The 6,923-nt window shown below is 45.5% G+C and overlaps 1 protein-coding gene across 1 annotated transcript in view; it reads right to left on the bottom strand.

Moving 5' to 3' along the window:
- Window positions 1-3,800, bottom strand: part of RGS13 (regulator of G protein signaling 13) — a 15,955-nt gene extending 12,155 nt beyond the window's left edge. Inside the window, exons 1-2 of the mRNA XM_084868497.1 lie at window positions 3,661-3,800; window positions 1,959-2,029 (exon numbers count right to left, since the gene is read on the bottom strand). The gene's annotated coding sequence lies outside the window, so the exon portion shown is untranslated. The remainder of the gene's footprint in view (window positions 1-1,958; window positions 2,030-3,660) is intronic.
- Window positions 3,801-6,923: the final 3,123 nt, after the last annotated feature.

The raw sequence follows: 6,923 nt of genomic DNA, 5'->3' as shown, positions 1-6,923 counted from the left end.
CAGGAGGCAGCCAATCAATGATGCTTCTAGATCTCCTTTTCCCTTCTCTAAAATCAATAATAATAATAATAATAATAATAATAATCATCTAACCTAATAATAGAGTGATATGCAAATTAACCATCACGCCGCTACACAAACCATGCCCATCAGCCAATCAGGGTGAGTATGCAAATTAACCCCACCAAGATGGTGGTTAATTTGCATATCAAGACAGCATAGAAAGAAGCCAAGCCTGCAGAAGGGGCAGTGGAGAAAGGAGGAAAGCAGGTGGGGCCAGGGGAGAAGGGAGGAAAGCAGGTGAGGCCAGGGGAGAAGGGAGGAAAGCAGGCGGGACAGTGACCGCAGCAGGAAGCCCTATTGCAGGATTCTTCCAGCAACAGGCCACTAGTTATATATATAAAAGATTCCTCATGTCTGTGATCACCTCCAAGAGGCCGATTCCCCAACACCTTGCTGCTTGTCTTCTAAGTAGGAGGGTTGTCAATAGCTTCCTCTTCCAAAGCCTTTCCTGTCAGTAGAACCATCATCCCTGTCCTCCACTGGGCCTTTGTGACCATCGGTCTTACGCCTCACTATCTCTGTACCAACCTGCTGCTGCTGCTGTGTGTACATCAGTGATCTCTGTACCTTGAATCCATGTCTGTTTACAAGTTACCATGGTCTCTTTTATGGCTCTAACGGAATTGTTTAGCAAAGGCAGGAGAAGGAGAGTCTTAGTATTCGATGCCCACTTGGGTCAGAAGCACAGCAAAGGTCAAGCCATTTCAACCTGGCCTGTTTGGCTCAGTGGATAGAGCCTCGGCCTGTGGACTGAGGGTTGTGTGTTCATTTCCAGCCAAGGGCACATACCTCGGTTGCGTGCTCATCCCTAGCCCCGGTTGGGTGTGTGGGAGAGACAACCAGTTGATGTGTCTCACTTACATTGATGTCTCCCCTCCCTTTCCTCCTCTCCCTCCCCCTCTCTCTCTTCCTCTCTCTAAAAGTCAATGGAAAAATGTCCTCAGGTGAGGATTAGCAACAACAAGAGAGTAATTTCCAAATGCACCAGAATTTAGGGGTCCTCACAGCTCCCGAGAGGTGACACTATACTAAGATAATTCTGGGCCCTGGCGCCAAGCAGACAGATGCCTGAGTTCAGACGCTTAGCTGTGCAACCGTAGGCAAAGCAATACACACTTCCCCATTTTCCCTCTCCCTTTCCCTAAAGTGGAACTGTAAAGATTAGAAAAGCACATGCAGTAACTGTCTGTTCCCGCTAATCTGATGTTCAGTCAGCTTCCGGCACTCCCTGTCACTCAAGATATAGTTCCTAAGCTTTTTGTGTGCACGTGTGTGTGTGTGTGCGTGCATGCACAGGAAACACACATTGTCAGACTGCATTTCTTCCTCTTTTTAAATTTCTGCTGAGACCCCGATGGAGCTTACTCCTCCTTCCGTGTGTCAGCCTCCTCCCCGCCCTGCTCATTGGTCCTTTCCTCCATCACCCTGGTCCTACATTCCTGTTGTCCACGGACTATGTTAGTGGCGGGAGTTCGAGCTTTAGGGATTTAGGCACATTGAGGTGCGTGAGTCCTCCTGAAGGGAGGAACTACCAGAAGGTCAGAAGGACCTGGGCCAAGGGGTGAGAGGGCAGCCCGGCCAGAGCGTCCTCTTGCGAGCAATCACGTGAGGTGTCCCCTCTATAACGATGTCCTTTAGGGTTAGGATTTGATTAACATATTCCATTGATAAACTCACATTTGTTTAGTTTGTCATCAAATCCACTTAAGACCATCTTCAGTTGAATTATACCCTTGGAATTCAAGCTTACATGGTCATTTATTAGTAAAAGTATGAATTAGCCTCAAGTACTCCATTGGACTAAGGGTTCTGTTTTTGGCACAAAGAGAGAGTTCCTTGTGAAAGGATGGTAGAGCTGATAGGATATAGAACCGATTTAAAACGGATGAACTCACCGAGCTTTGAGTCAACAATAATCATTTTTCTCTCACGGTGGTGGTATGATTTGTGGGAAACTTGCATGGACCTAAAAATAAGATAGTGACAAAACCAAACAAAAGCAGAAAAGGTTATTGTGCGCTTCCTGGAGAAGGCATTTTTGGCGGAGATTTCTATAAATACCCCTGCCTTACATTTTCAGTAAAAAGTCAATAGTTTATTCACTTTGTAAGTACTGGATGTTTATCCCTATTGGCGATTTGTTAACTCCTTATCTAGAAATTTATTTTATGGGTAGTTATTATAAAAATTCCTATATTTTCAGTATCTATGTTCCATTCCTTTTCTTAAAATATTTTTTGTTTATTGAAAGTTAACATCATACGTTAATTTGCCTATCTTTTTATTTTTTAACATTCTCTTGGTAAAACTAGTGTACATTTTTAGAATGTAAGTGTGTTTAAAACCTGTTTAGGTCTCCATAATGATTTTTTTTCTCGGTGTTTCCTCCTGATTATTTTAAAGAAAGCATACATGTCATCTATAGAATTTAATTATTAGAGTGGGATAAATGCATAAACGATGAATTGAGTTGGATATGTATCATGCCAGGAACAGATTCAAGTTTCCCCCCTGGTATTTAAAATGGAATCTTTCTCAAAGCAATATGAACATATAAGTGAATTTTCTTACATTGAGCCTTTTCACACATTGAATTTTTTCCTCATACTAATAGGCAATCGATTAATCCTTTCTGCAGTATCTGCATTTAAATGTGTTTCTTTATATTATGATGTAGCATGCCACATAAAATTTAGAAAAACCTAGAGCAATTTACATTTTTTAATGTTTAAAGAGTTTTTTAATTAAAAACATTTTAAAATTGATTTGAGAGAGAGAAAAAACATACATCAATTTTGTTGTTCCACTTATATATGCATTCATTGGTTGATTCTTTCCCCCCATTTTTTTAATTAAGGTATTATACATGTACATTTCTTACCATTGCTCCCCCCACCCATTTCTCACCCCCCAGTATTTTGCGTCCATTGGTTTTGCTTACAATGTGCATGCATACAAGTCCACCGGTTGATCTCTTATCTCCCCCAGCAATTTACATTTGTGTGGGATTTTGTTTGCCACAGCACACAAAATTCTTGTCTTTTAAAAAGCAAGTAATTTGGGTGTAGTTGTGCTTAGGCACAACACTAAGGAATTAAGAAATTCTGTAAAATCGAGATCAACAACGCTTCCTATAAACCTTTCTACCTGCGATCAACACCGCTGATTAAATGATGGAACTAATTTGGTAAAGGTATGATTTTCAAGACAAGTCTGAAATATCTGACTGTATGACTTTATCGAATCCTACACACACACACACACACACACACACACACACACACACACAAAACCCCCATAAAATGAAAGACCACACCTACCCTCCTCTAGAACTGGAACATTCCTTTACTGCCCCATTTAAAAGCTTCATTTGCACATGTGTGACCGTAAGTTTTATTTTAAAATTATTATTTGTTTTGTTTTAGCTATAGAAAGCCTAGGCCAGGACAACATACGTGTTCACTAGTCTGTTTTCCTTGGACGAAGCCTGCTAACATTTCTCACAGCCCTGCCGTGGAAGTAAAAAAATCCACTAGCCATCGCTACCGAGCTAATCGCGTTGTATCCGTCAACCACGTGAGAGAACCTCATACTTACAAGGATGCCCTGCAGAGCGGTCCGCCATGCTAACACCTATTTCCTCGTTGCAGGATCCTTTTGAGATCGGGCTCTGCAATGCCACGAGACAGCCGGCATTTTAGCTTTCCCAGCCTGCAAGAGCTCTGCTGCCTCTGCTCCCTTTGGGGGCCCTCTGGGCTCTGCAGGACGGTCCCCCGCTTATAGACGCCTCTATGCAAAGAGGGGCTGGGCTGCATATGGAAAGCAGCCTGGGGGCCCCCCAGTGCCTGGCTGATAAAAGAGGCCTTATCTCACAGCATCAGCCCATCTGACTGGTCACGTGATTGGAAATCTTCAGTGCACTAGTCAAACCTTTCCTCCAAAACAGTTCATTTTTTTTTTTCCATTGTGGAAAATGTATAGCTTACAGGAAAACCTCCCTTTTAAAGCACCCAGGGAACTGACTACCCATCAGTAGGCTGCTACCAGTGCACATTTGCTGTCAAATGATTAAGAAATGTCGAAGTCAGCCTGTCTGTTTACTACCGATTTACTACGGACCCCGAACAGTGGAAAGATCTACTAAGTAAGGAGGCCTCTGTCCTAGTCCAACCTTTTTCATTGCCTCGGCAGGTCCTCCAGGGGCCGTCCCTGAACTCTCTGTTATTCTCCAATTTCTTAATATTATCTGTTAAAAGCCTGGACTGAACACAGTGTTCCAGACCGGGACTAATGAATGCAAAGTATGATGAGATTGTTAGTGTTCTTGTCCTATATCTGATCCAGCCATGCCTCTGTGTGTGTGTGTGTGTGTGTGTGTGTGTGTGTGTATGTGTGGTGAAATGCTAGAATAAATCAGTGGGAAAGAAGATGAGAGTATAATTGATGGAGTGCTTTTTTTTTTTAATATTTTATTTATTTTTTACAGAGAGGAAGGGAGAGGGATAGAGAGTTAGAAACACCGATGAGGGAGAAACATCGATCAGCTGCCTCCTGCACACCCCCTACTGAGGATGTGCCCGCAACCAAGGTACATGCTCTTGATGGGAATCGAACCAGGGACCTTTCAGCCCGCAGGCTGACGCTCTATCCGTTGAGCCAAACCGGTTTTGGCATGATTGAGTTTTTCTTAAAGTATTTAGGAACCAAATGAGGTAGAAGGTGACCTTGACTTGTATTTCGGGGTTTGAGGTTCATCCTTTCGGGACTGGAAAAAGGCGGGCAAGCTCCGTAAAGCCTGCAGCTCGTGAGGTGGTGCAGTGAGGCAAGGGCAGGGTGGGGTCCAAGGGGAAGGACCCAGGTTGTTTGTTGAATGCACTCAGGTCCATGAATTTCTAGTTGTCTACTCACTTCCCTGTCTCAGGACCTTTGGGAACCTGTCCAGGCACCCTATCTGAGAGACAGGAATAGTTCCTCTTTTTCGTGGTTGGGTACAAGGATGCCTGATTCAGCCCAGCCTGTGTGGCTCAGTGGTTGAGCCCAACCTACGAACTAGGAGGTCACAGTTAAATTCCTGGTCAGGGCACTTGCCTGAGTGGAGGGCTCCCCAGTAGGGGGCGTGCAGGAGGCAGCCCATCAGTGATTCTCATAATTGATGTTTTTTTTGTTTTGTTTTTTAAATATATTTTATTTATTTATTTATTTATTTACTTATTTATTTATTTATTTTTTTTTACAGAGAGGAGGAGAGAGGGATAGAGAGCTAGAAACATCGATGAGAGAAAAACATCAACCATCTGCCTCCTGCACACCCCCTACTGGGGATGTGCTCGCAACCAATGTACATGCCCTTGACCAGAATCGAACCTGGGACCTTTTCAGTCCGCAGGTCGACGCTCTACCACTGAGCCAAACGGGTTTCAGCTCATAATGGATGTTTATATTTCTCTCCCCTTCTCTCTGTAATCAATAAAAACATATTTTAAGGAAAGTTAAAGAGAAGAATGCCTGTTTCCGAGCTTGATTAGCAGAATAAAACATGGGGTCTTTCTCTGGAGTGAACACTGGGGACCCACGTGGGCTGAGAAACAAGAAGGCCACAGCGGAGGGCAGAGTAAGGGAAGGGTAGGCACAGGGGCCATGGGGAAGCCCCAGAATCAGGTCCAGATGGTGGGGCCGGTATCTGAGTGTTTCAGTGTCTCTGGACAAGGGCTGGCCGAGTGCAGTTCATGGGGTCAGAGCAATGTAATCCTCAGCGCATGGAGGATTGCACTGCCTCGCAGATACTGGTCTGGGCAGGTCTCAGGGTCATCGGGCACTCATGTTGCCTGCTCAGAGGGCCTTCCTGAGTTTGGGCCCTTCCTGAGTTTGGGCCCTTCCTACGATCTGCTTACTCCTGAGTACTTTCTTTTATCTTTTTTTAAAATATATTTTTATTGATTCCAGAGAGGAAGGGCGAGGAAAAGGGAGATAGAAACATCCATGATGAGAGAGAATCATGGATCGGCTGCCTCCTGCAGGCCCCACACTGGGGATGGAGCCCGCAACCGGGCATGTGCCCTGACCGGGAATCGAACCGTGACCTCCTGGTTCATAGGTCAGTGCTCAACCACTGAGCCACACTGGCTGGGTCTCCTGAGTACTTTCAATCGGCTCATTCCTCAGCCACACTAAGTCCACAGGATCGCACGTTGCACTGTGCAGAATGAAAGGATGCCTAACACTATGTTTCTGAAATTCAAAATGAGCATCTTCCCATGAGTGGAATAATGAGCCTGACTCTGCACCCGTAGTCTTTCCCCCAGGCCGCTGCCTCCTGCGTCGCCTTCTCCACAGGGCAATCTCTGGGATTCTTCACAGCCCCCATGCCCACACCTCAGGCTGAGGCTGGGAGTCTTGTCCTCTCTTGCTCGCTGCCCCCTACAAACAAGCTGACCTTGGCCTCTGCCTTGGGTGAGGCAGACTCAGTGACAACATTCATGAGGACACACCTGACACCGGTGCCAGCACCGAGTGCACTTAAATAGCAATTACAATCAGAAACCGGTGTGGTCTGCGCTTATTCAAATGGCTTACTCTAAAGACGCCTTATTGCAACTACGGCTCTGCCCGTCCATCCATTCCCGTCGCTGACGGCCGGTCATGACGGCTTCTCCTCGGTGGCTGCTCTCAGTCCATCCTCTCGGCCTTTCAGGGACACCGGGGTGCTCTCAGGTGCCTGACCTCCAGTGTGTAACACAGGGGTCCTCAAACTTTTTAAAGTGGGGGCCAGATCACGGTCCCTCAGAGAGCTGGAGGGCCGGACTATCTGAACTACTAATTCCTACTGTAACACCTCGGCTGCGCTCACTGCCCAAAAACCT

Source organism: Pipistrellus hanaki, assembly GCF_964339955.1.
Source record: "Pipistrellus hanaki genome assembly, chromosome: 20".
NCBI lineage: Eukaryota > Metazoa > Chordata > Mammalia > Chiroptera > Vespertilionidae > Pipistrellus > Pipistrellus hanaki.
The sequence above is the reverse complement of the archived record's forward strand: the minus strand, read 5'-3'. Positions and strand labels throughout refer to the sequence as shown.